This window comes from Pleurodeles waltl, chromosome 11 (genome assembly GCF_031143425.1).
Source record: "Pleurodeles waltl isolate 20211129_DDA chromosome 11, aPleWal1.hap1.20221129, whole genome shotgun sequence".
In the NCBI taxonomy this organism is placed as follows: domain Eukaryota; kingdom Metazoa; phylum Chordata; class Amphibia; order Caudata; family Salamandridae; genus Pleurodeles; species Pleurodeles waltl.
This window is the reverse complement of record NC_090450.1, coordinates 384,492,669-384,518,172: the sequence shown is the minus strand read 5'-3', so window position 1 is coordinate 384,518,172 and position 25,504 is coordinate 384,492,669. Positions and strand designations below refer to the sequence as shown.

Here is a 25,504-nt window from a genome sequence, read left to right as displayed (position 1 = left end):
GTATGTTTTGGGATTTTCAGTACAGTGTGCCCTCCCTAGCATTGTGACTTGTGATACAGGTGTCCTTGTGTCTTCACTTGGGGTGAGATGATAGTTCAATGTAGAGTTTAAATTGAAAGTGTTGTTAACACGTTCATATCAACGTACCCTGGACATCCCATACCTTTAGACTTATGCAATGTATTAATGTAAAGGTCATTGGGACACTTACAATTTGCAAGGTGACATTTCGGCAACCACACTCATTAATGTCTTCACATTAGGCTGAACAGTAAATTCCGAGGTCTGACAGGTTCAATGGTGACTCAAGAAACATGGCTAGTGATGTAAGGACCTAAGTGTGTTCCTGTCTAGATGTCGCTGTTGTGGTGTATGTGTTGTGTGTCCTAGAGGGTTGCTGTGCAGTGTCTCTATAAGTAGGTTTTTGTACTTACCAACAAGTAGTCCATTGCCATACCGTCCATCCTGGAAGTGTTGGTTGATGGTGCAGTGACGGAAGATGTAAGAGTCATGGACACTCCCAGGATATTTAGCCACGATGTTGGTGAACATTCCTTGGTGATCGACTATGGCCTGCACGTTGATTGAATGTGTGTGCTTCCTGTTGCGGTAGAGGTGTTCAGTTGCAGCAGGTGGCACAAGGCGTACATGTGTGCAGTTGATTGCACCAAGGACGTGTGGGAAGCCACTGATTGCGTAGAACCCCTGTTTAGTTTCCTGCTGCTTCTGCAGTGTGTTAGGGAAGCAGATGTGGCGGGTGTCAGGCGAATGATGGCATCCAGTACTTTGGGCAGAAATGCGGAGAATGATGGTTGTGATATTCCGCCTACCAGGGCACCAGTTGTTTGAAATGAGCCACTTGCCAGCATGTGGAGTACGGCAAGCAGCTTTGTTTCTGTTGGGATGGTGTGGGGTGTCACCAAAGTGGGGGCCAACTGCTGCTCAATGTCGCGTAGCAGCTGCTGAATGGCCTGCCAGTTCAACCGGTACCTCTGTATGATGTCGTGTTCCCTGAGGCCCTGAAGGGTTGTTCTTGGGCGGAATATCCTCTCCTGCCTTCTGCGCAGCCTTTGGGGTCCCTGCTGGTGTTGTTGTAGCTGCTGTTGTTACTGCTGGGCTCTGCGTCTGCGTGCACGCTGGATTAGAATCCCCTCCATGGCTCCCTGTTGCTGCTCTGCTGCTCTGCTGTTTGTTCTGTGTGTTCTGATTAAATACAGGTGTGTTTGTCCTATTTTAACGCCTGCCCTGACCCAGGCGTTAATTTGTGACGCAAATCGGGCTGTGCGTCATTTTCTGGCTCCGCCTCCCGGCCGTGCGTCATTTTTGCCCGAAAGCATAAATACGACGCACGGCCGTTCAAGCCATTTTTTGGACGGGAACACCTACCTTGCATATCATTAACGCAGGGTGGGTTGCCGCATCCCAAAAATTACGCACACGGCGGAATTTTGTCATCCGTGGGCTCGGGCGTCAAAGTTTAAATACGGGGCAACGTTTGCGCTGATTGTGCGTCAAAACCTTTGACGCACAATCGGCGCAAACGGAGTATAAATATGCCCCCTGGTTTTCATAAAAAATAAGGCCGCAGTCACGAGTGTGTGTCTGAAAGGTCAGCAATGCGTTGATTCCTTACTTGCAAGTGAGGCCGTGCGTTGTTTCTTCTCCGGTCGGGTAGGCGATCTGTTGTTTTTCCCACCCGCAGAAGAGCGATGTGTCAATTTCCGGACAGGCAACCTCTGGTCTGCGCAGGTTCTCAATGATTTTGACACCCGGCGACGATACGTGTGAAATTCTGGTGCATGGTTGTGAAGAGCCTTGCTGCATGGGTGATGTGTTGATTTTGGCAGCAGCACACAAGTGTTGAGTCGTTTTCCCAGCCACGATGTATGTGGTACATCCATTGTTCAGCTGCAGAGCAGGTGCTGCGTTGATTTTTCTCCTGCACAGCTCCTGTGCATGGATTTCGGTCTTGGTTTCACCAGCTTCTCCTCTCAATGGCCCAGGAACTGGATTAGGCAACACCTGAACAACCCCTGCCCACACTACATCTTCAACAAGGCCAGTGCCTCGATTGTTCCCGTACTCTGCAAGACCATCACCTGCGCCCTGAAGACTGGAAGCATGCCGAGATTCGCCACTTCTGAAAAAAACCACCACTGACCCGACCGACCTCAAGAACTACAGCCACATCTCACTGCTACCCTTCCCAGCTAAAGTCGCCAAGAAAGCAATCAAACACTCAGCTACACCAACTCATTGAGGACAACAACATCCTGGACATCTCCCAGTCAGGATTCAGAACCAACCACAGTACCGAAACTGCCCTGCTTGCAGCCATAGTTGACATCCGCTCCCTTCTACTGGATCTCTCAGCCGCCTTCAATACAGTGTCCCACCCTACACTATGCTCCAGACTTCATGCGGCAGCCATACGTATCAAGGCCCATTGATGGATACACTCCTTCCTGACAGGTGGAACAGAAAAAGTCAGGCTCATGCGACACCTATTAGAACCCACTGACATCAGCTGTGAAGTACCCCAAGGATCATCATGGAGCCCCACGCTGTTCAGCGTCTACATGATCCCTCTTGCTCCCATCTTCAGGAACTATGGCATGAGGATTGTCTCCTATGCTTATGACACCCAACTGATCCTCTCCCTGACCGAGAACCCCTCAACAGCCATGAAGAATTTCAGCGACGGGATGGAAGCAGTCGCCACCTGGAGGAGGGAGGGCTGCCTAAAGATCAACTCTGACAAAACCGAGATCCTCATCTTGGGACCCTCCCTGTCAGCTTGGGATGACTGTTGGTGGCCTTCTACACTCGGCAGGCTCCCCGCCCCTGCAGACCACACAAGAAACCTCTGCGTCATCCTTGACTCAACGCTCACCATGACCAGGCAGATCAACTCTGTCGCCTACCCCTGCTTCCATAACCTCGGACTCCTCCAAAAGATCTTCAGATTGATACCAATCGACTGCCGGAAAACCGTGACACACCTCCTAATCACAAGCAGAGTCGACTACTGCAACGCTCTCTATGCTGGCACCTCCAAGAAGAAATTGAGCAAGCTGCAACAAATTCAGAACGCCTCTGCCAGACTCGCCCTAGACATCGTCCGCTGAGAATACATCACAGAACACCTGAAAAACCTGGCTAACCAATAAGAAGAGGATACTTTCAAATTCCTTGTGCATGCCTACAGAGCCCTCCCCGACAGCGGACCCAGCTACCTCAACCACGCATCACCTGATACTCCCCTTCCAGACTTCTCCGTTCGTCTCTCCAGTCACTTGCCACATAAAGAAGTCCTCGGCTGGAGGAAGATCTTTCATATACCTGGCAGCGAAAGGATGGAACACCTCACCCCTTCATCTCAGCCTGTCGCCATTGCTGCCTCAGTTCAGGAAGGACCTCAAGGCCTGGCTCTTCATCTGATCTCTGAGGACACACCTCTCAGCGTCTTGGGACCCTGTGGGTGAGTAGTGCGTTTTCAAACTTTTGATTGATTGATTGGGTGTGTGGGTGTGTGGGTGTGTGTGTGTGTGAATATTCCCATTGCATTTGTTTTGGGGCCAATTCAAAAAAGTAATGTAAGAGTATGTCAAAGAGTACTACAGGAGTACAAATGTATGTACTCCAATTTGTCTTCGTGAACAGGCTCCATTGTTTTCACCAATCTAATCTTTGTGTTCAACAAAAGCAGCGTTACTGGTTTTAGGGCCTATAAGTCACCCATCACAAAACAAAGTGTCACCTTCATGAAGGAATGTCATCTGCTCAAACGGTCCTCTTGAAGGAATTGGCTCATTCTATAATAGTTCAGGGTGCAATGATGATTTTGCAGTTATGTTTGCTTTTACCAGATGTTCAAATGTGCTAGGTAATTTTAATACATTAATTGTTTCAATAACAGAACATTTTATGGTATTTAGACCTCAATTGATCTTCTGCATATTCACCAGGGAGGCAGTGGCAATGGCCTCTGTCACCCTTCTAGAGGATCGTTGGCCCTATTAGAGATCCCCTCTTGCCTTGTGGAGATCTCTGTTGTGTCTAAGAAAATGCTGCCGTGGTAGATCCCTTCACAACACTGAAGGTTTGCAATGTGTGTGTTATTTTTAAAGCACCGTCTCTGCAAACATATTTTTTATTGAGAAAATAAACTTCATTAGTGGAGGTTTGCTCTGTCAATGCTAAAGATAAACAGCCTTGACACACAGGGAGTTTTTCTCCCTGTACATGGGAATCATTCAAAGTTTTCCCTAACCATGTCTGTCCTGCTTGATTGGAAGACACAGGTAGGGAAAATTAGTAACTGTTGCCCAGCCTTGACTAGAATGGTGACCAGAGGTTTACATTGGTGGCCCACCGAAAGCTCCACCAGTGTAAATACTGTTTCCCTTGACTTTAAATAGAAAGGGAGAAGTGTAGGTTTGGCAGGAGCACAGCAGATCTATGGCAGTAGTCCCACCATACCTATAACTAAGTGAGGCCCTTAATTTGGTTAGTCTATGCTCTAGAATTACAAGTGGATGTTTAGTACCCTTCCTTGATACTGCCTGTTAGACCTGTCTTTCTTGGAGTGGTTTCCCCTGTCTTTTTACCTCTGCTTCCTGTATTATTTTACTGTGTGCTGGATTCTGTTTTTGCTGTTTTTTTGGTACTCTGGGCACTTTACCACTGCTGACCAGAGCTAGAGTGCAAGTGCTCCCTGTGTAAATTAGGACTATGATTGGTTATCCCTGATTGGCATATTTGATTTACTAGTAAGTCCATAGTAAAGTGCACTTGAGGTGCCCATGGCCTGTAAATTAAATGCTACTAGTGGGCCTGCGGCACTGATTGTGCCACCCACATGAGTAGCCCTGTAAACAAGTCTCAGATCTGCCTCTGCAGTGTCTGTGTGTGAAGTTTTGCACTGTCAATTCGATCTGTAAGTGTACCCACTTGCCAGGCCCAAACCTTCCTTTTACTACATTTAAGTCACCCCTAAGGTTGTCCCTATGTAGCCTAATGGGCAGGGTGAAGTGCATTTAAAAAGGTAGGACATTTACTGGTGGGTTTTACATGTCCTGATAGTGAAATAATGCCAAATTCGTTTTTCACTATTGCAAGGCCTATCTCTCCAATAGGTAAATATGGGGACTGCCTTTAAATATCTTCAGATTCTCATTGGGAGTAGATAGAGCTATAGCATTTGGGGTCCCTGAACTCACAATTTAAAATACTTTTGGTAAATTGGTGTTTAGATTGTCAGTTTGAAAATGCTACTTTTATTAAGTGGGCCTTTTCTTGCTTAACCATTCTGTGCTTCTACGTGGCTGCTGATCCACATCTGGGTGGGACTGACAGTTGGGCCGTTTGTGAATTCACTCTAGACAGTAACAAAAAAGAGAGCTGATGTGTGTCCTGCATTTCCTGATGAATCTTCTTGGGCTAGAGTGGGAGGGAGGAGCTGTCGCCTGCACTTGAAAGGGTTGTGCCTGTCCTCTTACAATACAGTCTCCAACCCCCTAGTCTGTGTCTGGGGCAGGGCAAGGAAGAGGCAGGGTCGTGTGAACTACAAAGACCTTCCTTTGACGTTTGCCTACTTCAAAGGCAGAAATGAGTATAAGTACTGGACAGCTGACTCCACAACTTGAGAACACTTCTGGATCAAGAGGAACCTCTGCAAAGGAGAAGTGCTGAAGAGCTGTGAGAAGGAGTACTGTCCCTTTGCTGTGTGTGCTTTACTGGGTTGGCCTGCAGTTCCTGCTTCTGCCTTAGAGAGGACTAAGAATGGACTTTGCTGTATATCCTGCTTGTGAAGATTATCCAAGGGCTTGGACTGAGCTTGCCTCCTGTTAAGAAGTCTCAGGGGCATCAAAGACTTCATCTGCCAGCACCTGGGCTCTCTTGTTGAGACCCCCTTACTTGCCAAGTGGTGCCACATCCAGAAACAGAGTACAAATCCACGCACCGGAGCCAAGCAGAAGAAAAATTGATGCAGTACCTGCACTGCTTCTGAAAACTGACTCACCACCTGTAAAAACGACACATTGCCAGCTCAGCGCAGAGTAATCGCTACCGTGCATCTGGATTTTCCATGGATCGTTCCTGGGTGTCAAAATCTTTAACATCACCTCACAGACCCAAGGCTGCTTGTCCGGAAATCAATGCATGGCTTACCTGGCGGAGAAACAATTGACGCACAGCCTCACTTGTTGACTTACTAGGAGTATCAGAAGCAAAGATTATTGTATTTTTGTGAGAACTTATTTAGATGCATTATATTAAATACCTTAATAAATTTACAGAGTAGCCAGGTGCTATGCAGCAAGTGCTGAGATGCCTACCGATTTTCAAAGATAATAATGAAACTATATCATACAGTAGACTGTATTGCTGTTTCAGGAAAAGTAGAAAATAAACATGAAAATATAATGCAACAGACATTGTCAGAAAGTGCTTCGCAGATGTATGTAATAAAAGAACACTGCAGGCCCAAATTCAATACTGACCAGAATACAGTGATAAGTTCACTTGAGGATCTACTGAAATGAATAACTTGAAAGAGTTGCAGTTAAAAGCGAACTTGTGTTTCGCTGACATGTAAGTTTCTACACATCTAGGCACACAGGCTCACTGAACTTACTTGGTGTTTCCAAATAGATTATATCTGGATTAGACAATGAGCACAGGAAATCTAATCAATTCAGACTACATGGCGGTCCCAGGGTTACAATTATAAGGCACACATGGTGATAAAGTTGTATTTACTGCAACTATGTATGTATTCTAGAGTGAAGAATGGTTAGTTTGTCGATCATTGTAAAAGCCACAAGTGAAGAATGTGAAGAAGATTAGTCTAGATTTAAGGGGTCACAGGTGTTGGAATGTTTTTCTGTTTCAATCTATGGCTGGCCAGTCAATCATCATTTACTGTTTTGTAGTAAAGCAGTGTGTGATTCCTTATCTGAGAGGTTGTCTGTGCTACAGCAGCTTGAAACCAGCTGCCTGCCTGAATGAGGAGGGTCGATCTCCCTGATGTTACAGTAAAGGGCTGCCTTTATATTGCCAAAGAGGTGTTTGCCTTTCTTTTAAGTTTTTAAGTATTGATTCACCCTGCAGCAGTTCTTGTTTTCACCTGATTACTGATACCGGAGGACTGCCTACCCCCAGCAGCTTAGATTATTGTGCATCTTTGACTGGGTAAGCAGACCATGTGGTTTTGGAATTTCTCGCTGTGTACGGAGGGCTGAGAAAGATTCTGGAGACTGACGTCTTTTAAAGGTGTGGGCAAATGCGGGTTAACATTCCATGCTTTTTAAAAATCTATTATATGACTTATTTTCCACGGCAATGGTAAACACATATGTAGATATATAAGACTATAAAAGACATAAGGGTATTGCATGCAAGATTGTGTACGTGTGTAGCACAATATCAGGAAAGGAGCTCTATAGCTGGTTCACTTGTTGTTCCTAGTGACGAGCTAGAAGTGGTCAAAGTGGGTATTTTGAAATTCGGAGGGAGCTGAATATATGCTTTTTTATGACATAGAGGGACAACTGAAAAGCTGATGTCGCTTGTAGGAAAGTACCATCTTGCCTGGCATGTTACCCCCATTTTTCACTGTATATATGTTGTTTTAGTTGTATGTGTCACTGGGACCCTGGTAACCCAGGGCCCCAGTGCTCATAAGTGTGCCTGAATGTGTTACCTGTGTAGTGACTAACTGTCTCACTGAGGCTCTGCTAATCAGAACCTCAGTGGTTATGCTCTCTCATTTCTTTCCAAATTGTCACTAACAGGCTAGTGACCATTTTTACCAATTTACATTGGCTTACTGGAACACCCTTATAATACCCTAGTATATGGTACTGAGGTACCCAGGGTATTGGGGTTCCAGGAGATCCCTATGGGCTGCAGCATTTCTTTTGCCACCCATAGGGAGCTCTGACAATTCTTACACAGGCCTGCCACTGCAGCCTGAGTGAAATAACGTCCACGTTATTTCACAGCCATTTTACACTGCACTTAAGTAACTTATAAGTCACCTATATGTCTAACCTTTACCTAGTAAAGGTTAGGTGCAAAGTTACTTAGTGTGAGGGCACCCTGGCACTAGCCAAGGTGCCCCCACATTGTTCAGAGCCAATTCCCTGAACTTTGTGAGTGCGGGGACACCATTACACGCGTGCACTACATATAGGTCACTGCCTATATGTAGCTTCACAATGGTAACTCCGAATATGGCCATGTAACATGTCTATGATCATGGAATTGCCCCCTCTATGCCATCCTGGCATAGTTGGCACAATCCCATGATCCCAGTGGTCTGTAGCACAGACCCTGGTACTGCCAAACTGCCCTTCCTGGGGTTTCACTGCAGCTGCTGCTGCTGCCAACCCCTCAGACAGGCAGCTGCCCTCCTGGGGTCCAGCCAGGCCTGGCCCAGGATGGCAGAACAAAGAACTTCCTCTGAGAGAGGGTGTGACACCCTCTCCCTTTGGAAAATGATGTGAAGGCAGGGGAGGAGTAGCCTCCCCCAGCCTCTGGAAATGCTTTCTTCGGCACAGATGTGCCCAATTCTGCATAAGCCAGTCTACACCGGTTCAGGGACCCCTTAGCCCCTGCTCTGGCGCGAAACTGGACAAAGGAAAGGGGAGTGACCACTCCCCTGACCTGCACCTCCCCTGGGAGGTGTCCAGAGCTCCTCCAGTGTGCTCCAGACCTCTGCCATCTTGGAAACAGAGTTGCTGCTGGCACACTGGACTGCTCGGAGTGGCCAGTGCCACCAGTTGACGTCAGAGACTCCTGCTGATAGGCTCCTTCAGGTGTTAGTAGCCTATCCTCTCTCCTAGGTAGCCAAACCCTCTTTTCTGGCTATTTAGGGTCTCTGTCTCTGGGGAAACTTCAGATAACGAATGCAAGAGCTCATCCGAGTTCCTCTGCATCTCTCTCTTCACCTTCTGATAAGGAATCGACTGCTGACCGCGCTGGAAGCCTGCAAACCTGCAACATAGTAGCAAAGACGACTACTGCAACTCTGTAACGCTGATCCTGCCGCCTTCTCGACTGTTTTCCTGCTTGTGCATGCTGTGGGGGTAGCCTGCCTCCTCTCTGCACCAGAAGCTCCGAAGAAATCTCCCGTGGGTCGACGGAATCTTCCCCCTGCAACCGCAGGCACCAAAAAGCTGCATTACCGGTCCCTTGGGTCTCCTCTCAGCACGACGAGCGAGGTCCCTCGAATCCAGCGACTCTGTCCAAGTGACCCCCACAGTCCAGTGACTCTTCAGTCCAAGTTTGGTGGAGGTAAGTCCTTGCCTCACCTCGCTGGGCTGCATTGCTGGGAACCGCGACTTTGCAGCTACTCCGGCCCCTGTGCACTTCCGGCGGAAATCCTTTGTGCACAGCCAAGCCTGGGTCCACGGCACTCTAACCTGCATTGCACGACTTTCTAAGTTGGTCTCCGGCGACGTGGGACTCCTTTGTGCAACTTCGGCGAGCACCGTTTCACGCATCCTCGTAGTGCCTGTTTCTGGCACTTCTCCGGGTGCTACCTGCTTCAGTGAGGGCTCTTTGTCTTGCTCGACGTCCCCTCTCTCTTCAGGTCCAATTTGCGACCTCCTGGTCCCTCCTGGGCCCCAGCAGCGTCCAAAAACCCCAAATGAACGATTTGCAACTAGCAAGGCTTTTTGGCGTTCTTCTGGCAGGAAAACACTTCTGCACGACTCTCCACGGCGAGTGGGATCCGTCAACCAAAGGGGAAGTCTCTAGTCCTTTTCGTTCCTGCAGAAACCTCAGCTTCCTCTGTCCAGTCGAAGCTTCTTTGCACCCGCAGCTGGCATTTCCTGGGCATCTGCCCATCTCCGACTTGCTTGTGACTTTTGGACTTGGTCCCCTTGTTCCACAGGTACCCTAGATTGGAAATCCACAGTTGTTGCATTACTGGTTTGTGTCTTTCCTGCATTATTCCTCTAACACGACTACTTTGTCCTTAGGGGAACTTTAGTGCACTTTGCACTCACTTTTCAGGGTCTTGGGGAGGGTTATTTTTCTAACTCTCACTATTTTCTAATAGTCCCAGCGACCCTCTACAAGGTCACATAGGTTTGGGGTCCATTCGTGGTTCGCATTCCACTTTTGGAGTATATGGTTTGTGTTGCCCCTATCCCTATGTTTCCCCATTGCATCCTATTGTAACTATACATTGTTTGCACTGTTTTCTAAGACTATACTGCATATTTTTGCTATTGTGTATATATATCTTGTGTATATTTCCTATCCTCTCACTGAGGGTACACTCTAAGATACTTTGGCATATTGTCATAAAAATAAAGTACCTTTATTTTTAGTATAACTGTGTATTGTGTTTTCTTATGATATTATGCATATGACACTAAGTGGTACTGTAGTAGCTTCACACGTCTCCTAGTTCAGCCTAAGCTGCTCTGCTAAGCTACCATTATCTATCAGCCTAAGCTGCTAGACACCCTATACACTAATAAGGGATAACTGGGCCTGGTGCAAGGTGCAAGTACCCCTTGGTACTCACTACAAGCCAGTCCAGCCTCCTACATCGCTAAACTTTACCTCCAGATAAGATCTAGAACATTCAGATTACTGTCCTGAACCTAATGTTCGGAAGTCATTCCATGGTCTGAGAGATGTAGGGTTTGAAAAGGTTATCTTCTATGAGCACGGAGAAAAGTGACCTGGGGTGATAAGTTTTACTTATCGTTTAGAGTAGACTATTCCTGATTAGGTGAGCTCTGCATAACTCATTAACTAGTTATTCCTAACAAAGAGTTAGACGTAGTCAATTTGGGTAATTCAAAATTAGGGGTTGCCAATGTATGTCTAATGATTTGACAATAGAGGGACAGCGGGAAGGTTGATGAAGTTGAAATGTACCTCTAAGTACAATCTGGACACTCAAATTACTGCCCTCGATCTAATATCCAGAAGTCATTCTATAGTCTGAGAGACACATAAGCCCATATTTATACTTTTTTTGGTGTCATTTTTGATGCAAAAGTGGCACAAACTTACAAAATATAATTGCATTTTGTAAGTATGTGCCCCTTTTGCGTAAAACAATGATGCAAATGTGGCACAAAAAAAAGTATAAATATGGGCCATAGTTTGAAAAGGTTATCCTCTCGCAGAAGGAAGTGACTAGGGCTGTATTTACTGTTTGGATTTAGAAAAAATGGCGAGCCATACTTAGGAAATAGTTTATGCTGTCATCTGATGTGTAATGTTGCATAGTGTTCTTTATAATGTGTACTGCATAAATGATGACAATAATTGCTACATTTTCCTGCTTTTAAAAGTATTTGTGTAAGTTTTGAAAGAAGAGTAATATTTGTCCAGATAGATACATTTAGACATATTAGGAAGACGAGTAATTATGGCGAACCCCTTAGCACATATGCAGAGGGTTTTTCCCAATAGTCAGATACATTTACAGCAATATTGTTTAGAATGGTTTAAAGCACCCAAAAACATACATATCCCTGGCCAAAAGAATGAGCATTTATTAGAAATGGGCTCTTAGGCTGGTAGTCAGATTACCCCCTGTCCAAGCAGGGACCCTCACTCTAGTCAGGGTGAGTCACACACAATCCAGATTATCCTGTGCCCACCCTCTGGTACCTTGGCACTGAGCAGTCAGGCTTAACTTAGAAGGCAATGTGTAAAGTACTTTATGCAATAAATCATACAATAACACCATACAGCACCACAAAAATACACCATACAGTATTAAGAAAAATATCTAATATTTATCTGGATAAATGCAGGTCAAAACAATTAAAATGCAATATTTATATGTTGAGATATCACTGTAAAAGTGATATCAAGTGTCTTAAGTCTTTTAGAAGCAAAGAAAGTCTCTTTCAAGGAAAAAGTACCTGGTTTGCATGCAAAATCTCCACAAAGAAACGCCGATGCATGGAAACAAAGGGGTGTGCGTCGATTTTCGCACGCTCAGTCGTGGATTCTCTTCGGGTTGGGGGGTTTTCGGATGCCCCGGGGATGATGTTTGGATTTCCTGTGCTGGTAGAACGAAGTCACAGGAGCTGTGTCGATTCGGTGGGCATTGCTGTAGGAAAGTACCATCTTGCCTGGCATGTTACCCCCATTTTTCACTGTATATATGTTGTTTTAGTTGTATGTGTCACTGGGACCCTGGTAACCCAGGGCCCCAGTGCTCATAAGTGTGCCTGAATGTGTTACCTGTGTAGTGACTAACTGTCTCACTGAGGCTCTGCTAATCAGAACCTCAGTGGTTATGCTCTCTCATTTCTTTCTAAATTGTCACTAACAGGCTAGTGACCACTTTTACCAATTTACATTGGCTTACTGGAACACCCTTATAATTCCCTAGTATATGGTACTGAGGTACCCAGGGTATTGGGGTTCCAGGAGATCCCTATGGGCTGCAGCATTTCTTTTGCCACCCATAGGGAGCTCTGACAATTCTTACACAGGCCTGCCACTGCAGCCTGAGTGAAATAACGTCCACGTTATTCCACAGCCATTTTACACTGCACTTAAGTAACTTATAAGTCACCTATATGTCTAACCTTTACCTGGTAAAGGTTAGGTGCAAAGTTACTTAGTGTGAGGGCACCCTGGCACTAGCCAAGGTGCCCCACATTGTTCAGAGCCAATTCACTGAACTTTGTGAGTGCGGGGACACCATTACACGCGTGCACTACATATAGGTCACTACCTATATGTAGCTTCACCATGGTAACTCCGAATATGGCCATGTAACATGTCTATGATCATGGAATTGCCCCCTCTATGCCATCCTGGCATTGTTGGTACAATTCCATGATCCCAGTGGTCTGTAGCACAGACCCTGGTACTGCCAGACTGCCCTTCCTGGGGTTTCACTGCAGCTGCTGCTGCTGCCAACCCCTCAGACAGGCAGCTGCCCTCCTGGGGTCCAGCCAGGCCTGGCCCAGGATGGCAGAACAAAGAACTTCCTCTGAGAGAGGGGGTGACACCCTCTCCCTTTGGAAAATGGTGTGAAGGCAGGGGAGGAGTAGCCTCCCCCAGCCTCTGGAAATGCTTTCTTGGGCACAGATGTGCCCAATTCTGCATAAGCCAGTCTACACCGGTTCAGGGACCCCTTAGCCCCTGCTCTGGCGCGAAACTGGACAAAGGAAAGGGGAGTGACCACTCCCCTGACCTGCACCTCCCCTGGGAGGTGTCCAGAGCTCCTCCAGTGTGCTCCAGACCTCTGCCATCTTGGAAACAGAGGTGCTGCTGGCACACTGGACTGCTCTGAGTGGCCAGTGCCACCAGGTGACGTCAGAGACTCCTTGTGATAGGCTCCTTCAGGTGTTAGTAGCCTTTCCTCTCTCCTAGGTAGCCAAACCCTCTTTTCTGGCTATTTAGGGTCACTGTCTCTGGGGAAACTGTAGATAACGAATGCATGAGCTCAGCCGAGTTCCTCTGCATCTCCCTCTTCACCTTCTGATAAGGAATCGACCGCTGACCGCGCTGGAAGCCTGCAAACCTGCAACATAGTAGCAAAGACGACTACTGCAACTCTGTAACGCTGATCCTGCCGCCTTCTCGACTGTTTTCCTGCTTGTGCATGCTGTGGGGGTAGTCTGCCTCCTCTCTGCACCAGAAGCTCCGAAGAAATCTCCTGTGGGTCGACGGAATCTTCCCCCTGCAACCGCAGGCACCAAAAAGCTGCATTACCGGTCCCTTGGGTCTCCTCTCAGCACGACGAGCGAGGTCCCTCGAATCCAGCGACACCGTCCAAGTGACCCCCACAGTCCAGTGACTCTTCAGCCCAAGTTTGGTGGAGGTAAGTCCTTGCCTCACCTCGCTGGGCTGCATTGCTGGGAACCGCAACTTTGCAAGCTACTCCGGCCCCTGTGCACTTCTGGCGGAAATCCTTCGTGCACAGCCAAGCCTGGGTCCACGGCACTCTAACCTGCATTGCACGACTTTCTAAGTTGGTCTCCGGCGACGTGGGACTCCTTTGTGCAACTTCGGCGAGCACCGTTTCATGCATCCTTGTAGTGCCTGTTTCTGGCACTTCTCCGGGTGCTACCTGCTTCAGTGAGGGCTCTTTGTCTTGCTCGACGTCCCCTCTCTCTGCAGGTCCAATTTGCGACCTCCTGGTCCCTCCTGGGCCCCAGCAGTGTCCAAAAACGCCAAACGCACGATTTACGTGTAGCAAGGCTTGTTGGCGTCCATCCGGCGGGAAAACACTTCTGCACGACTCTCCAAGGCGTGGGGGATCCATCCTCCAAAGGGGAAGTCTCTAGCCCTTGTCGTTCCTGCAGTATTCACAGTTCTTCAGCCTAGTAAGAGCTTCTTTGCACCAACCGCTGGCATTTCTTGGGCATCTGCCCATCTCCGAGTTGCTTGTGACTTTTGGACTTGGTCCCCTTGTTCCACAGGTACCCTCAGTCAGGAATCCATCGTTGTTGCATTGCTGATTTGTGTTTTCCTTGCAGTTTCCCTCTAACACGACTATTTTGTCCTTAGGGGAACTTTAGTGCACTTTGCACTCACTTTTCAGGGTCTTGGGGAGGGTTATTTTGCTAACTCTCACTATTTTCTAATAGTCCCAGCGACCCTCTACAAGGTCACATAGGTTTGGGGTCCATTCGTGGTTCGCATTCCACTTTTGGAGTATATGGTTTGTGTTGCCCCTATCCCTATGTTTCCCCATTGCATCCTATTGTAACTACACATTGTTTGCACTGTTTTCTAAGACTATACTGCATATTTTTGCTATTGTGTATATATATCTTGTGTATATTTCCTATCCTCTCACTGAGGGTACACTCTAAGATACTTTGGCATATTGTCATAAAAATAAAGTACCTTTATTTTTAGTATAACTGTGTATTGTGTTTTCTTATGATATTGTGCATATGACACTAGGTGGTACTGTAGTAGCTTCACACGTCTCCTAGTTCAGCCTAAGCTGCTCTGCTAAGCTACCATTATCTATCAGCCTAAGCTGCTAGACACCCTATACACTAATAAGGGATAACTGGGCCTGGTGCAAGGTGCAAGTACCCCTTGGTACTCACTACAAGCCAGTCCAGCCTCCTACATTGGTTGTGCAGTGGTGGGATAAGTGCTTGAGACTACTTACCACTCTTGTCATTGTACTTTTCATAAGAGAAAAATATACAAAACAAGGTCAGTGTATATACACATAGCCAAAAAGTTTTGCATTTCCTCTTTTCACTCTTTTCTAAGTGCTGAAAAGTACTCCTAAACTTTCAAAAAGTTCTTAAAAGTTTAAAAAGTTTTTTTCTGTCTTTCCAAAAAGTTCTGAAAACTTTTTTCTCTTTTTCTATCACTTTAACTCTCTCTAAAAAATGTCTGGCACAGGAAAAAATGTTGAACTGTCCAAACTTGCATATGATCACCTTAGCTGGAAAGGAGCAAGGAGTCTCTGCATAGAGAGAGGTTTGAGTGTAGGGAAGAATCCTTCCTTAGAACTGTTAATTAATATGCTTAGAGTACAGGATAAGGCCATAAGTGCCCAATCTGTAGAAAAAGTAGCTAATGGTTCTCAATCTGATCCAGGGACTCCCCCAGGAAAAGGTTCAGGAAAGAAACTCCTCAGCCTGCCCATTACTAGACAGTCTAGCATAGTTGGTACAGAGGTTGAATCACATCATACTGATGATGTGCTCTCACATTATGCTGGTAGCCAAGCTGTTAGGGTGCCCTCTGTAAGGGACAGGTCTCCTTCTGTTCATTCCCATCATACCTCTGTATCTAGAAATGTCCCTCCCACCCACCCTGATGACAGATTGTTAAAAGGGAGCTCAATAGATTGAGAGTGGAACAAACCAGACTGAAGCTCAAGAAGCAACAGCTGGATTTGGATAGACAGTCTTTAGAAATAGAGAGGGAAAGACAGAAGTTGGGTTTAGATACCCATGGTGGCAGCAGCAGTATTCCCCATAGTCATCCTGCAAAAGAGCATGATTCCAGGAATCTGCACAAGATAGTTCCCCCTTATAAGGAGGGGGATGACATTAACAAGTGGTTTGCTGCACTTGAGAGGGCCTGTGCTGTACAGGATGTCCCTCAAAAGCAGTGGGCTGCTATCCTATGGCTATCATTTAGTGGAAAAGGTAGGGATAGGCTCCTTACAGTGAAAGAAAATGATGCCAATAATTTCCAAGTTCTTAAGAATGCACTCCTGGATGGTTATGGCTTAACCACTGAACAGTACAGGATAAAGTTCAGAGAGACCAAAAAGGAGTCTTCACAAGACTGGGTTGATTTCATTGACCAGGCAGTGAAGGCCTTGGAGGGGTGGTTACATGGCAGTAAAGTTACTGATTATGACAGCCTGTATAACTTAATCCTGAGAGAGCATATTCTTAATAATTGTGTGTCTGATTTGTTGCACCAGTACTTGGTGGACTCTGATCTGACCTCTCCCCAAGAATTGGGAAAGAAGGCAGACAAATGGGTCAGAACAAGAGTGAACAGAAAAGTTCATACAGGGGGTGACAAAGATGGCAACAAAAAGAAGGATGGTAAGTCTTCTGACAAGGGTGGGGAAAAATCTAAAAATGAGTCTTCATCAGGCCCACAAAAACACTCTGGTGGGGGGTGGTGGGCCCAAATCCTCCTTTAATCAGAACAAGGAAAAGAAACCATGGTGCTATTTATGTAAAATAAAAGGCCATTGGACAACAGATCCCAGTTGTCCAAAGAAAGGCACCACAGCTCCTACCACTACAACCCCTACTGCTACACCTAGTGTCCCTACTAATAGCAGTGGTGGTGGGAGCAAACCTACTAATAGCCAATCCAAGGGAGTAGCTGGGCTCACTTTTGGTAATTTAGTTGGGGTTGGTCTGATTAGGGAGACCACAGAGGCTACTTTAGTCTCTGAAGGGGCTATTGATTTAGCCACTTTGGTTGCTTGCCCCCATAACTTGGAGAAGTACAAGCAACTAACCCTAATAAATGGTGTTGAGGTCCAGGCCTACAGGGACACAGGTGCCAGTGTCACAATGGTGATTGAGAAACTGGTGCACCCTGAACAACACATACTTGGACACCAGTACCAAGTAACCGATGCTCACAACATAACACAAAGCCACCCCATGGCTGTTGTAAATCTCAACTGGGGGGGGGTAACTGGTCCAAAGAAAGTTGTGGTAGCTTCAGATTTACCTGTAGACTGTCTATTAGGGAATGATTTGGAGACATCAGCTTGGTCAGATGTGGAGTTGGAGGCCCATGCAGCAATGCTGGGCATCCCAGGGCATATTTTTGCTTTGACAAGGGCTCAGGCCAAAAAGCAAAAAGGACAGGGAAGCTTGGATCCTGGAACAATGGACCAAGTGCTCCCTAAAGCTAGGGCTAGTAGAAGCAAACCACTTCATACTATCCCTCCCGCTACAGTGGATTCTACTTCTGAGGAAGAAGAATTCCCTCCCTGTGCAGAACCTACACCAGAGGAGCTGGAAGCAGACACTGCTGAGCTTTTGGGTGAAGGGGGGCCTGCCAGAGAGGAGCTGAGTGTGGCACAGCAAACCTGTCCCACATTAGAGGGTCTCAGACAGCAAGCTGTCAAACAGGCTAATGGGGATGTCAGTGACTCTCACAGAGTTTACTGGGAGGACAACCTCTTGTACACTGAGCATAGGGATCCTAAACCTGGAGCTGCCAGGAGATTAGTGATTCCTCAGGAGTACAGAAAGTTCCTCCTAACACTGGCACATGACATTCCCTTAGCTGGGCACCTGGGTCAAATGAAAACTTGGGACAGATTGGTACCATTGTTTCATTAGCCTAGGATGTCTGAGGACACAAAGGAATTTTGTAAGTCCTGTGAAACCTGTCAAGCCAGTGGCAAGACAGGTGGCACTCCAAAGGCACCCCTTATCCCACTGCCTGTGGTTGGGGTTCCCTTTGAAAGGGTAGGGGTTGACATAGTTGGCCCCCTTGACCCTCCTACTGCTTCAGGCAATAGGTTTATCTTGGTGGTAGTGGACCATGCCACAAGATATCCCGAAGCTATTCCTTTAAGGACCACTACAGCTCCTGCAGTGGCAAAGGCCCTCCTGGGTATATTTTCCAGGGTGGGCTTCCCAAAGGAAGTAGTATCAGACAGAGGAAGCAATTTCATGTCTGCATACTTAAAGGCCATGTGGAAGGAGTGTGGTGTAACGTACAAGTTCACAACACCCTATCATCCACAAACAAATGGACTGGTGGAGAGATTTAATAAAACTCTCAAAGGCATGATTATGGGACTCCCTGAAAAACTCCGCAGGAGATGGGATATCCTTCTACCATGCCTCCTTTTTGCCTACAGGGAGGTACCCCAGAAAGGAGTGGGCTTCAGCCCCTTTGAACTTCTTTTTGGACACCCTGTTAGGGGTCCACTCACACTTGTAAAGGAGGGTTGGGAACAACCTTTAAAAACTCCTAAGCAGGATATTGTGGATTATGTACTTGGCCTCAGATCAAGGATGGCTGAGTACATGAAAAAGGCCAGTAAAAACCTTCAGGCCAGCCAAGAGCTCCAGAAGCAATGGCATGATCAGAAGGCTGTTTTGGTTCAGTACCAACCAGGGCAGAAAGTGTGGGTCTTGGAGCCTGTGGCCCCAAGAGCACTCCAAGATAAATGGAGTGGACCCCACACAATTGTTGAAAAGAAGGGTGAAGTCACCTACTTGGTTGACTTAGGCACTGCCAGGAGTCCCCTTAGGGTGCTCCATGTCAACCGCCTGAAACCCTACTATGACAGGGCTGATCTCACCCTGCTCATGGCAACAGATGAGGGACAGGAAGAAGACAGTGATCCTCTACCTGATCTCTTCTCTTCCACAGATCAAGATGCTCTTGTGGAAGGTGTAGTTTTGGCTGATTGTCTTACTGCTGAGCAGAAAGACAATTGCATAAATCTCCTAGGACAATTTTCAGAACTATTCTCTATTGTGCCAGGCACCACTTCTTGGTGTGAGCACACTATAGATACTCGAGACAGTTTACCTGTCAAAAGTAAGATCTATAGGCAGCCTGACCATGTCAGGGACTGCATAAAGCAAGAAGTTCAGAAAATGTTGGAACTAGGAGTGGTTGAGCACTCTGACAGTCCATGGGCTTCTCCTGTGGTACTGGTACCAAAACCCAATTCTAAAGATGGAAAGAAGGAAATGAGGTTTTGTGTAGACTATAGAGGTCTCAACTTGGTAACCAAAACTGATGCTCACCCTATACCCAGGGCAGATGAGCTCATAGATACACTGGCATCTGCCAAGTATCTAAGCACTTTTGATTTGACTGCAGGGTATTGGCAGATCAAATTGTCAGAAGATGCTAAACCTAAGACTGCATTTTCTACCATTGGAGGACATTACCAGTTTACTGTAATGCCTTTTGGTTTGAAAAATGCACCTGCCACTTTTCAGAGGTTGGTGAACACAGTCCTGCAAGGGCTGGAAGCTTTCAGTGCAGCATATTTGGATGATATAGCTGTCTTTAGCTCCAGCTGGGATGATCACCTGGTCCACCTATAGAAAGTTTTGGAGGCCCTGCAAAAGGCAGGCCTCACTATCAAGGCTTCAAAGTGCCAGATAGGGCAGGGTAAGGTGGTTTATCTGGGACACCTTGTTGGTGGGGAACAGATTGCACCACTTCAGGGGAAAATCCAAACTATTATTGATTGGGTTCCCCCTACCACTCAGACTCAGGTGAGAGCCTTCCTAGGCCTCACTGGGTATTACAGGAGGTTCATTAAGAACTATGGCTCCATTGCAGCCCCTCTTAATGACCTCACATCCAAGAAAATGCCTAAAAAGGTATTATGGACAGCAAGCTGTCAGAAAGCTTTTGAGGAGCTGAAGCAGGCCATGTGCTCTGCACCTGTCCTGAAAAGCCCTTGTTACTCTAAAAAATTCTATGTCCAAACTGATGCATCTGAATTAGGAGTAGGGGCAGTCCTATCACAACTTAATTCTGAGGGCCAGGATCAACCTGTTGCTTTTATTAGTAGGAGGTTGACCCCTAGAGAAAAGCGTTGGTCTGCCATTGAGAGGGAGGCCTTTGCTGTGGTCTGGGCTCTGAAGAAGTTGAGGCCATACCTGTTTGGCACTCACTTCATTGTTCAGACAGACCACAAACCTCTACTTTGGCTAAAACAAATGAAAGGTGAAAATCCTAAATTGTTGAGGTGGTCCATATCCCTACAGGGAATGGACTATACAGTGGAACATAGACCTGGGAGTAGCCACTCCAATGCAGATGGACTCTCCAGATATTTCCACTTAGACAATGAAGACTCATCAGGTAATGGCTAGTCTTATTGTCCTTCGTTTGGGGGGGGGTTGTGTAGGAAAGTACCATCTTGCCTGGCATGTTACCCCCATTTTTCACTGTATATATGTTGTTTTAGTTGTATGTGTCACTGGGACCCTGGTAACCCAGGGCCCCAGTGCTCATAAGTGTGCCTGAATGTGTTACCTGTGTAGTGACTAACTGTCTCACTGAGGCTCTGCTAATTAGAACCTCAGTGGTTATGCTCTCTCATTTCTTTCTAAATTGTCACTAACAGGCTAGTGACCACTTTTACCAATTTACATTGGCTTACTGGAACACCCTTATAATTCCCTAGTATATGGTACTGAGGTACCCAGGGTATTGGGGTTCCAGGAGATCCCTATGGGCTGCAGCATTTCTTTTGCCACCCATAGGGAGCTCTGACAATTCTTACACAGGCCTGCCACTGCAGCCTGAGTGAAATAACGTCCACGTTATTCCACAGCCATTTTACACTGCACTTAAGTAACTTATAAGTCACCTATATGTCTAACCTTTACCTGGTAAAGGTTAGGTGCAAAGTTACTTAGTGTGAGGGCACCCTGGCACTAGCCAAGGTGCCCCCACATTGTTCAGAGCCAATTCACTGAACTTTGTGAGTGCGGGGACACCATTACACGCGTGCACTACATATAGGTCACTACCTATATGTAGCTTCACCATGGTAACTCCGAATATGGCCATGTAACATGTCTATGATCATGGAATTGCCCCCTCTATGCCATCCTGGCATTGTTGGTACAATTCCATGATCCCAGTGGTCTGTAGCACAGACCCTGGTACTGCCAGACTGCCCTTCCTGGGGTTTCACTGCAGCTGCTGCTGCTGCCAACCCCTCAGACAGGCAGCTGCCCTCCTGGGGTCCAGCCAGGCCTGGCCCAGGATGGCAGAACAAAGAACTTCCTCTGAGAGAGGGTGTGACACCCTCTCCCTTTGGAAAATGGTGTGAAGGCAGGGGAGGAGTAGCCTCCCCCAGCCTCTGGAAATGCTTTGTTGGGCACAGATGTGCCCAATTCTGCATAAGCCAGTCTACACCGGTTCAGGGACCCCTTAGCCCCTGCTCTGGCGCGAAACTGGACAAAGGAAAGGGGAGTGACCACTCCCCTGACCTGCACCTCCCCTGGGAGGTGTCCAGAGCTCCTCCAGTGTGCTCCAGACCTCTGCCATCTTGGAAACAGAGGTGCTGCTGGCACACTGGACTGCTCTGAGTGGCCAGTGCCACCAGGTGACGTCAGAGACTCCTTGTGATAGGCTCCTTCAGGTGTTAGTAGCCTTTCCTCTCTCCTAGGTAGCCAAACCCTCTTTTCTGGCTATTTAGGGTCTCTGTCTCTGGGGAAACTGTAGATAACGAATGCATGAGCTCAGCCGAGTTCCTCTGCATCTCCCTCTTCACCTTCTGATAAGGAATCGACCGCTGACCGCGCTGGAAGCCTGCAAACCTGCAACATAGTAGCAAAGACGACTACTGCAACTCTGTAACGCTGATCCTGCCGCCTTCTCGACTGTTTTCCTGCTTGTGCATGCTGTGGGGGTAGTCTGCCTCCTCTCTGCACCAGAAGCTCCGAAGAAATCTCCCGTGGGTCGACGGAATCTTCCCCCTGCAACCGCAGGCACCAAAAAGCTGCATTACCGGTCCCTTGGGTCTCCTCTCAGCACGACGAGCGAGGTCCCTCGAATCCAGCGACACCGTCCAAGTGACCCCCACAGTCCAGTGACTCTTCAGCCCAAGTTTGGTGGAGGTAAGTCCTTGCCTCACCTCGCTGGGCTGCATTGCTGGGAACCGCGACTTTGCAAGCTACTCCGGCCCCTGTGCACTTCCGGCAGAAATCCTTCGTGCACAGCCAAGCCTGGGTCCACGGCACTCTAACCTGCATTGCACGACTTTCTAAGTTGGTCTCCGGCGACGTGGGACTCCTTTGTGCAACTTCGGCGAGCACCGTTTCACGCATCCTCGTAGTGCCTGTTTCTGGCACTTCTCCGGGTGCTACCTGCTTCAGTGAGGACTCTTTGTCTTGCTCGACGTCCCCTCTCTCTGCAGGTCCAATTTGCGACCTCCTGGTCCCTCCTGGGCCCCAGCAGCGTCCAAAAACGCCAAACACACGATTTGCGTGTAGCAAGGCTTGTTGGCGTCCATCCGGCGGGAAAACACTTCTGCACGACTCTCCAAGGCGTGGGGGATCCATCCTCCAAAGGGGAAGTCTCTAGCCCTTGTCGTTCCTGCAGTATTCACAGTTCTTCAGCCTAGTAAGAGCTTCTTTGCACCAACCGCTGGCATTTCTTGGGCATCTGCCCATCTCCGAGTTGCTTGTGACTTTTGGACTTGGTCCCCTTGTTCCACAGGTACCCTCAGTCAGGAATCCATCGTTGTTGCATTGCTGATTTGTGTTTTCCTTGCAGTTTCCCTCTAACACGACTATTTTGTCCTTAGGGGAACTTTAGTGCACTTTGCACTCACTTTTCAGGGTCTTGGGGAGGGTTATTTTGCTAACTCTCACTATTTTCTAATAGTCCCAGCGACCCTCTACAAGGTCACATAGGTTTGGGGTCCATTCGTGGTTCGCATTCCACTTTTGGAGTATATGGTTTGTGTTGCCCCTATCCCTATGTTTCCCCATTGCATCCTATTGTAACTACACATTGTTTGCACTGTTTTCTAAGACTATACTGCATATTTTTGCTATTGTGTATATATATCTTGTGTATATTTCCTATCCTCTCACTGAGGGTACACTCTAAGATACTTTGGCATATTGTCATAAAAATAAAGTACCTTTATTTTTAGTATAACTGTGTATTGTTTTTTCTTATGATATTGTGCATATGACACTAGGTGGTACTGTAGTAGCTTCACACGTCTCCTAGTTCAGCCTAAGCTGCTCTGCTAAGCTACCATTATCTATCAGCCTAAGCTGCTAGACACCCTATACACTAATAAGGGATAACTGGGCCTGGTGCAAGGTGCAAGTACCCCTTGGTACTCACTACAAGCCAGTCCAGCCTCCTACAATTGCGTTGAATTTTCTACCGCACGGCAGATTCTGCGTCGATTCCTCTCTGGAAGTCAAGCTGCGTCATTCCGGCTCGGCTGTGCGTCGATCCGGTGGGCCGAGCATTGATCTTCTCGATGCAAAGTCGGGCTGTGTTGTTCCGGTTCGGTGTGCGTTGAATTTTTCACTGTGGTGCAGGCTGTGCCTCGTTTCTGGCAAGCTGTGCGTCTAATTTCAATGCACAAGGAGTCCTTCTTTTAGAGATGAAGCCTTTTTGGTCCAACAGCAAGGCAGCAGTCCTTCAAAGAAGGCAGGCAGGTGAGTTCTTTAGGCAGCCAGGCAGTTCTTCTTGGCAGGATGCAGGTTCTGATTCAAGTTTCTTCTCCTGGAAGTGTCTGAGCTGGTAGGGGCAGAGGCCCTGTTTAAATACCCAAATGTGCCTTTGAAGTGGGGGAGATTTAGAAGTGCATAAGTTCCCCTTTCAGTTCAATCCTGTCTGCCAGGGTCCCAGTAGGGGGTGTGGCAGTCCTTTGTGTGAGGGCAGGCTACTGTCCTTTGACATTCAAGTGTCAGGCCCTCCACCCTCCCAGCCCAGGAAGACCCATTCAAAATGCAGATATATGCAAGTGAGGCTGAGTATCCTGTGTTTGGGGTGTGTCGGGTGAATGCACAAGTGAGCTGTCAACTAAACCCAGCCAGACGTGGATTATAAGGCACAGAAGGATTTAAGTGCAGAGAAATGCGCACTTTCTAAAAGTGGCATTTCTAACATAGTAATATTAAATCCAACTTCACCAGTCAGCAGGATTTCGTATCACCACTCTGGCCATACTAAATATGAACTTCCTACTCCTTTCAGATCATCAGCTACCACTCAAACAATGTATTAGGGCAGCCCCAATGTTAGCCTATGAAGAGAGCAGGCCTCACAGCAGTGTAAAAACAAATGTAGGGGTCTTAGACTACCAGGACATGTAAACTACTCAGGTACATCTCCTGCCTTTTGCCTACAGAGCGCCCTGCCCTATGGGTTACCTAGGGCATACCTTAGGGGTGACCTATATGTAGAAAAAAGGGGAGTTTTAGGCTTGGCAAGTACTTTTAAATGCCAAGTCAAATTGGCAGTGAAACTGCACACACAGGCCTTGCAATGGCAGGCCTGAGACAAGGTTAAGGAGCTACTTAAGTTGGTGGCACAATCAGTACTGCAGGCCCACTAGTAGGATTTAATCTAGAGGCCCTGGGCACACATAGTGCACTTTACTAGGGACTTATAGGCAAAATAAATAATCCAGTTGGGTATGATCCAATGTTACCAAGTTTAAAGGGAGAGAGCATATGCACTTTAGCACTGGATAGCAGTGGTAAAGTGCGCAGAGTCTTAAAAACAGCAAAAACAGTATATAAAAAGTGGAGGGAGGCAGGCAAAAAGTTAGGGGTGACCACCCTAAAGCTGTCAGGTCTATCAACATTCAATGATAAAAATAATTGAGCATATTGTTACATACCTTAGGAGCCAGTATGAGGGAACCAAATTACAAAAAAGAGAAACCGTTCTAGCCTTGTGGCAAGTATTTTGTGAAAAATCGAAAGACCCCTTAAAAATGAATTCCCCTAGTACCTCTTCTGTTTTCCCACCCCCATATGATTCTATAAGTACCTCTCCCAAGGTGCCCAGTAGTTACCCACTGGAGCAGCTACAAAAAGCTGCTGTGGGATTTGACAACCCTGAGATTGAAACCGCTTCAGAATCCCCAAAAGCTACCCCTAATGTTGCTCCACAGATGCCAAAATATGTGAGCACACCTAGGCAGCAAGCAAAGATAAGTGAATCCCAGTTTTCAGGACAAGTAGAAACACAGTTGACCCTAGGTTTAGACCCAGGGTTTCCCGAGGAGGAAAGAAGCCCAGGGGATAGTGATGATCAGTCACACAATTCATCAGCAACATTGCATTTATTGCAGAGGAGAGACACAACGAGAAGGGTAGTTAGGGAACAAATGTCTACCTCACAACGAGAAAATGCAGATGACGTTAGATGGAGTGACTATGTGGCCAGAACTGCTAGTATGGCGCAATGGCCAGTGTCCCAAGAGAAAGATAGGACTAAAAGTAGTCTACCACCTTTGCAGAAGGAGAAGGGATATGTAATAGTTTCACCAGAAAGTGTTCAAGAG

General features: G+C 47.1%; 1 protein-coding gene across 1 annotated transcript in view; it reads right to left on the bottom strand.

Annotated features, from left to right (window-relative positions):
* KLHL6 (kelch like family member 6) overlaps window positions 1-25,504 on the bottom strand; it is a 1,417,570-nt gene that overhangs the window by 906,382 nt on the left and 485,684 nt on the right. The window lies entirely within an intron of this gene.